Source organism: Ochlerotatus camptorhynchus, unplaced genomic scaffold (genome assembly GCF_037179485.1).
Source record: "Ochlerotatus camptorhynchus isolate MF236.1 unplaced genomic scaffold, CSIRO-AGI_Acam_v1.1 ptg000244l, whole genome shotgun sequence".
Lineage (NCBI taxonomy): Eukaryota > Metazoa > Arthropoda > Insecta > Diptera > Culicidae > Ochlerotatus > Ochlerotatus camptorhynchus.
Genome location: NW_027040734.1, coordinates 4,362,684 through 4,370,966, shown reverse-complemented (window position 1 = coordinate 4,370,966; position 8,283 = coordinate 4,362,684). Strand labels below are relative to the sequence as shown.

The following is an 8,283-nucleotide window of genomic DNA, read 5'->3' as shown; positions in this document are numbered from 1 at the left end:
TTGAATTAAGTGCTTTCATTGAGAATGTGGAGCCACTGCGAAAATGTCTAAAAAAAATTGGGATGAATATAATGAGAAATCTATGGATAGAAATACCACAGAGGTAACTCTAAGACCAGAAGGTCCCGAAGAAACGTGCTCAACTTTTTGGCTCAGCTCGGTACTCTCTTCGGTCCCAAGCTAATCGATTCACCCCTCGAAACATAGGAAAATCTAAGAAACCCCTCATTTTATCTGTCAAACGTTCAATGCGAATCAAAACAAACATAGTGTAGTACTAGAATTTCAAATAGAATGGGGTACGCTTATAGATGTAATTGGGACCAATAGGCTAGTCAAGTAGTGAGCCAATTTAAAATCGTTAATTTCCACCGGTTTGATATACTACATAAAGAAAATAGGCTCTAAGCTCTTGCAGCATTGGTGATTTTCAAAATACAGAGGATTTTCAAGGGAATACTGAGAGCATTCTTAAGTAATTTTGAGGAGAAATACAATGAGTTTTATTTTCTTTACTAACCCTCTAATGAAAACCTGGAGTGCATTTATTTGAAGTAACGTACCGGTTTCACTGTCATAAGACCTTCAAATGGGATAAAGATAAGTTAAATTAAAGCTGAATTGAAATTAAATTCATGTCATACTTTGAGTTATTTTGAGTCCACTCCATGCAAATATTCTGTACTGCTAAAACTCATGAGTTTGATTATTATTATTATTATTATTATTATTATTTAACTTTATTATGGAGGCTTTCAGCCTTGGGCTGGTTCGCCTCCAAAGAGTTTGATTATTAAGAAATATGTTGCTTCCAGGAAATTTGATCAAGACCTCAAGGACTGCTAGATGAGGGCAGATCGATTCAAAATTCTACCGGTAGGTGGTGCTAGTGTACATGCACATATTCTGTACTACTAGACTTCCAGATCCTGATTATATAAGGGTTGTGTCTTAGGCCAAGCCGATCAGGAGCTCAATTGATCAATTGTGAATTCTGCCACTAGGCTAGTGAAGAAGCAAATATACTGTAGGTACTACCATAGAGGTAACTCTAAGACTAGAAGGTCCCAAAATAACGTGCTCAACTTTTTGCTCAGCTCTGGTACTCTCTTCGGTCCCAACCTAATCGATTCACCCCTCGAAACATAGGAAAATCCACTAACCCCTCATTTTATCTGTCAAACTGTCATAGCGAATCAAAACAAACATTGTGTAGTAGTAGAATTTCGACTAGTATGGGGTACGTTAATCGTTTGCTTGGGACCAATAGACTAGTCAAGTAGTGAGCCAATTTAAAATCGTTAGTTTCGTATTGATTGTTGGTACTACTGTATCTCAAGATCCCGAATATTTAGAAGGGATGTCTTCGGCAAAGTTGATCAGAAGTTCAAGCGCTGCTGGAACGTGAACAGATCGATTCAGATTTCTTCCAGTAGGCAGCCTAGTGGCAGAATTCAACATTGGTATTAGCCACTCAGCAGCCCTTGATTGGCAGAGGGACATTTCACCGAAGAACGTTTCGCCGAATGGGTCATTTCACCGAAGGTCATATCGCCGAAGAGCAAGCCATTTTCGTGAGGTTTGATCTTTTCTCAAAGCTCAGTAAATTTTGAAGTCAGTCTCGAAAAAAAGATTAAGAAGGTTCGATTTTTTTCAACCTGACAAGCTATTCAAATGGAATGCTTCCTTCTCTTGAACTTGAGCAGTTCTTTCGAGTTGTACTGATTTCGAATTTTTTAAATAACCAATGTTTTACATTTGCAGATACATTGTTTCCAGATGTGCTGATTTCAGAAATTTGTATATAATCAATATTCTTGATTTATAGGAAAGCTTCCTTTTTTTAAACATGAGCAGTTCATTCAAGTTGCACTGATTTTGTTATTTTCTAAATAATCAATACTTATAGGAATGCTTCAATTGGCTCTGCTCTCGTCTTTTAAACATGAGCAGTTCTTTCGAGTTGTGCTGACCCATTCAGCGAAATGACCCATTCGGCGATATTTCATTCGAAGAAATGTTCTCCGGTTAAACGTCCTTCGGTGAAACGTCCTTTGGCGAAATGACACAGCCTCCTCTTGATCTCCTGATCAACTTTGCCAAAGACATTACCCTTATCCATAATCTGGACCTTGAGATAGAGCAATACAGAATACTTGAAGGCTCACTAGCACCACCTAATAACAGAATTCCGATTTGATGTGTCCACCACCCAACCGCTCTTGACCTTCTGATTATCTTTGCCCAATACAACACCGGTATTTAGCCGGAATATTTTCCTGTGAGATGCTCACTAGCGACAGAATTTCGAATCGAACCACCAAGCAAGCCGAATAAGAGCGTCTTCAGGCAAAAATATGTTTCTTCAGCCAAAAAATGCAGCTTTTAACCAGCGCAAATTGTTTGCAGTGTTTACTCGGCTGTCAACAGAAGCAGACCACTCTCAATGTGTGTCACACGATCGTCTGCTTAGTCGGCAGCAACCATTGTGTGGTCTTCATTGTTCTTCATCAGCAGTTCTTTCAGTCGATGCGTCGTCGAATTTGGAAAGCAACCGTTTCGTGATGTATGTGTGAGTGCTGAACACGTTTTGCGTCCATTGCTGCAATGGAAGCGCTCTGACCCCCGTTGGCGAATCTTCCATACAATGAAACCACTGGAAGCGGGTCCCGTTCTGGTGGAGGAGGCTTATTGGATAGCGGAAGATACAATGTTTAATGTGTTGTACCTTTTGACTACAGTTTTAATCCTGATGAATGTCGGCGTCTTAGTGGAATACCTGTATAATGAGAGAGAGAGAAGGATTAGTAATTTCCATTTAATTCCACTACCTTATTTGCTTATCCTTGACAGATACGCGTATTTCGTCTACAATGTGCAGACTTCTTCAGTGTCTTTTACTTATACTCGACAATGTCTTGTACTAATTTGAGGATTAGTACAAGACACTGAAGAAGTCTGCACATTGTAGACGAGCCGGACCATTCGGGTGTAGACGGGTACAAGATTTTGGATGTCGGAATCCTTTGCTCTGCTGACGGGTACAATGCCGTAGAGAAGCCGCGAAGTGATGCTTGCCGAACCGATACACAACAAAGAGTCACGCGGAATCCTAGCCCCGATCATTTTCAGGAATCGCAGACTAGAGTAGCATGCAGTTTTAATTGTCTTTCAATGTTGCTTGATGATCTTCAGTCTTGTCGTCTTCGCTACAACCATCGGATCGATGCAGATATCGTTGCTGGGCTCCCAGCGGGCGTTTGGACTGCAATAGAAAATGTTACATGTTGTTGCGGAGATTTTAAAACCGACGCTTTTAGCCCACTTGTCGACAGCTCTCACCGCAGCTTGCAGATTACGATACAGAGGTTGCTCCTTATTCCTCCGAACTACGAGCAAGATATCGTCTGCATATATTTTGGTAAATTATCAAAATTCCAAATCTGAAAGACTACCTGTTACAGCAGAAGTTCCTCAGGGCAGGAATTGACTTCGGAATTCCCTGATTTGCCCTACTTACTTACTTAAGGGTCCTGTGCACCATCAGCGGTGCAAAGGGCCAACGTGAAAGACTTCCATCCTGGGCGGCTGCTCGCTTTTGCCTTGACCTGGGCCCAGGTCAGATTTCTATCGACTTGCTTAATTTCCTTATTGAGGCTCCGCCGCCATGAGCCCCTGGGTTTGCCTCTGCTGCGATGTCCTGCCGGATTCCAATCCAGCGGTTGCTTGCAGATCTCGTTTCCGCCCCGTCGAAGTGTGTGGCCGACCCACCTCCACTTTCGCTCTCGAATTTCTGTTGCTATCGGCTTCTGATGACATCGACGATGGAGCTCGGCATTCGAGATCCAGTTGTGAGGCACGAATTATATACCGCAGGCATCGGTTGATGAAGACCTGCAGCTTTTGAGTGTTCTCCGCTGATACACACCACGTCTCGCTGGCGTATAACAACACAGATTTCACGTTCGAGTTGAAAATTCGGATTTTGGTGCGTTGACTTATCTGGTTGGATCTCCATACGTTTCGTAAACTCGCAAAGGTGCCCTAGCCTTCTTGATTCGTGCACCTATGTCGCTCTTGGTCCCGCCGTCCGACGCTATTTGGCTGCCAAGATATTGGAAAATTTCGACCTTCTCCACTGCTTGCCCCGCTACCGTAAAGTTGGAAGGGTTGCCCGTGTTGATATCCAACGATTTGGTCTTGTTGACGTTGATGGTGAGACCCGCCGCAGAGGAGCGTTCGGCTAGATCATTGAGCTTACTCCGCATATCAGAGCGCCGTTGTGCTAGTAGAGCAACATCATCAGCCAAATCGAAGTCGTTGAGATGCTCCATGGTGATAGGCTGCCAAAGCAGCCCACGGTTCGGTACACGGTCAATTGCACCTACCATGATCTCGTCGATTATGATGAGAAACAGTAGCGGTGATAGTATACATCCTTGTCTCACACCAGCGACTACCCGGATAGGGTCGGACAAGGCTCCGTTATGCTGATTTGCCCTAGGGTTGCCAGAAAATCTTTGTTCGCCGATAATGCAGACATTTCCGCTAAAGGAAGAAGTCGTCCTGTTATTTGCAGCAGACGGCAGAAAAGTTTAAATATGTTCTCTTCTTGTTTGCAAAAAATGGAAGGTTTCTCTTAACAATTGTTTGAATAATTTCAAAGTCGTCATTTTTATTTTTTTACAAGATCCAAAATGACCGAATTTCAGAAAAAAATGTGAATCATTGCCAATGCAAAACAATTAATCAAAGTTTCATGCATATCGGATTTAGGTTGAGTTTTTCCGATTCGTAATTTGGCGTGGAACTACTCTTCTGTAGCGGGCGTCTTGCCGACTCACAACTTTGTGTTCTAGATACACTTCCACAGCTATTAATTGAGAGCTTTATATGCCAATCAATGCATGAATTCATATGTAGTGTGGCAAGCACAATGATGCTCTATGTCCAGGGATTTCAAGAAAATGTTCAACCCGAAAGATTTCTTCGACCGAACGGGAAATCGGTACTGACTAGGCAATCTGAGTTTTGATCTAGCAATTATCGCACCTCGGTTGTACCTCATTGGTTGCGAAATCGCCACTGCGCAAAGTTAGGCAATCTGATGCCCCAAGATAAATGCTACATTATGAGAGTTAAATCTAGTGTCAAGTTAAATTAAGAGTTTTAAACTTATGTGATACCATTATTTATTTTAAATCATCAATAATTAACAGTAGCTACCTTGTGTTGAAGTATCGGACGGTCGCTTACCTTATTTTTGAAACATTTTTTTTTATTTAGTTATCAAGACAGAGAAAATAGCTGTTAGCAAGCAGCATCAAAGAATGTAGGGTAAATGAAAGTCTTAATACAAATATTTCAGGAACATATTAACTCTTCGGGCACTGAACCATTTTATATACCTCGGAGCCCCAAACCTAAAATGAAGTCGACATTTTTTGGAGGTCGCTCACTGTTTTTGCAATATTTCCGTCATTTTTTAACCGATTTTCGATGTTTTGGTTTTTTTGGAAAGGGTATTAGTTTGCCTTTATTATGTTATAATCGATTATGTCATATAGTTCCGTGGCCACATCGTAAATTCCGGATTAATTTCTGTCGAATCGGTAGACAAGCCGTTTCAACAAGTTAGAAGTGATTGATTTATCCCATCGCAATTTTTCCTGGTAGCCTACAAAATTATCTAATAGATTGCACTATAGTCATTTTTCTATTTGAACTACTGACCAAGTACTAGCCGTAGGAGTATGATCCATGGGACTTTCAAAGGAATATTTATCTTTTAAAGTTGGACATGTCGTGCGATGCATGTTTCGCACAAACCCGATGAAATATAAATAATGTAGACTATAAGATATAATTTTGATCAATCTGGTAATGCATTAACATGTCGCAGATTACATAGGGAAGAGCACTACTTCCGCACAGGACCCATTTTCGTCGCCCCCGCCGTGTCTCGGATGTCCCTCAACTCGTTGAGCTGATTTTCCGTTTAAGTATAACTAGATTATGTTGAACATCACGTTCAAGAAATTAGCTCAACTGGTTGAGGAACAGTCGAGAGGTAGCGGTGAACGACGCAAATGGGTCCTATGCCTAAAGTGCACCCCACACGACAGTTTTTATTGACAATAATCATATTGTCAATACATATTATATTGACGTGAATATATCGATATTGACAATATTTATGTATTCACATCATCAATAATATTGTCAATACTTAGAAGTATTGACAATATTTATTACCGTGTGGGGTTCGCTTAAGCAGTGCTCTTCCTTACTTATTAAAAAAAATGTCTCTACATATATGCATTCCTACCCATACAGCGCAACCAAAAAGGTTTATCAACGAGGAGTTTTTACATGCAATTTCAGAACAAAGAAGAAAACAGCAAATTATTTAAGGCGATTCCTTGTAGAGTCCACAAATGGCCGCCACGTAGGCTTTACAAGCAATTCCACTAAAAATTTTCACGTTCACAAATCTCGGAAATTAATGCCTCATTTCACCTGAAATTACTACTTCGTGTATGCTGCAGTGCAAGAAACGAGAAGTAACAGTTTCATTGTAGTACGTGTCGTGGAAGCTGATATTTGTGCACTTAAAGTTTCGAAGTGGTTACAAAAAAAAAGGATCTCACAACAAATCACCTTAATAGAAAGGTGTCCTTGAAAACCCCCTTTCCTCGCTCTACGTTATTCGTAAGACGCAATATGTAGGGGACAACAGTCCAAAATGCACCCCGGGGCAAAACGCCCGATGCGATTTTTCATGGTATTCCCGTTTTAATTCATTAATTTGACAAGCCACAAGGCTAGTTTAGTACTTAAACTAGCATTTCGGCACAAAAAATCCCAGAATTAAGAGTGGAATAGCTATGAAAAATCAAATCGGGCGTTTTGCCCCGGGGTGCATTTTGGGCTGTTGTCCCCTATGCATGCATAGCAGTGGGTGCAACTTTGTTCCTAACGCGTTCTTCGGGGTACTGCCTTCCCCCGAAGAACGCGGTAGGAACAAAGTTGCACCCACCGCTTTCATTCAGTTGTTTTGTAACCAACCGATCTGATTTTTTGTATGTGATTAGTCTAGGGTGGGCACTGATCACATACAAAAAAAATCAGATCGGTTGGTTACAAAACAACTGAATGAAAGCGGTGGGTGCAATTTTGTTCCTACCGCGTCCTTCGGGGGGATACAGTATACAGTAGCTATGGTTTATTATATGTGTAAGCACGCTGCACAAGAAATTAGTACGCATTTCGAACTTGTTCAAACAAGACGTTGCCGACCTAGCAAGTGCTTCATTCATTTTTTCACAATGGATTCAGACACTGCAGCTGAGGAAGATTTTGAAATCGGCATCAATTCCGATATCGATTTATCTGACGTGGATAGTGTATGGGAGGAAGAACAAGAGGATCCAAAAGAAAATGACATTGTTAGCGCGGAAGAAGAGTTGGAGGATATAGCACTGAGCCATTCACAAGCGTGGTACGAATCAAAAACAGGTAAGTTTTAAGGCTACGTCATCGCAAATCGAATGAATTGAGAAAAAGTTTATCAAATGTTGTTGGACAGGATTCATATGGACGAAAACACCAGCATCCTCTGAAATATTTCGTGTTCGACCTCCCAATAAAGGATTGAGTGCTTATAGTCAGCATGTTACATCTATCATGGATTGTTTTAAATTATTTATTTCTGATGGAATAATTCAAAAAATTATTCGCTATACGAATGAACATGGACGCGACGATCCCAAAGAGAAAGACTGGAAGGAATTAACGGAAAAAGAGGTCTGGGCATTTTTTGGATTATTGATGATAGCTGGTGTACAGAAACAACGAAAAACACCAATAAAAACGCTTTGGACTACTGAATATTTTCTCCGCCAAGCATTTTTTCCGACAGTTATGTCCAGAAGTAGGTTTCAAGCCATTATGAGACATCTGCGATTTGATTGTCGCACTGATCGTAGTTTATTGCTCAAAAATAATGATCAGCTAGCGGCGATTCGGTTGGTTTATGATGAGTTTGTCAGCAATTGTATAAAAAGCTACAATCCATCCCAAATCATCACAATCGATGAAAGGCTAGTTCCATTCAAAGGAGGATGTAAATTTGGAGTTTACATGAAAAACAAACCTGGTCGGCATGGATTGAAAGTATGGGTTGCAGCAGATTCAGAAAATGCCTACGCCTGCAATCTACAAGTTTACTTCCCAGGTAATAGGTGTTCCTACTTTTGTAACATATATTGAAACTTTCTGGTC

At 40.9% G+C, this 8,283-nt stretch overlaps 1 non-coding gene across 1 annotated transcript; it reads right to left on the bottom strand.

The window, feature by feature from the left end:
* Positions 1-4,962: 4,962 nt before the first annotated feature.
* LOC135704663 (U4 spliceosomal RNA) lies at positions 4,963-5,097 on the bottom strand. The gene has a single exon (XR_010517797.1). It is a non-coding gene; the product is annotated as a U4 spliceosomal RNA (small nuclear RNA).
* Between the last annotated feature and the right edge of the window lie 3,186 nt (positions 5,098-8,283).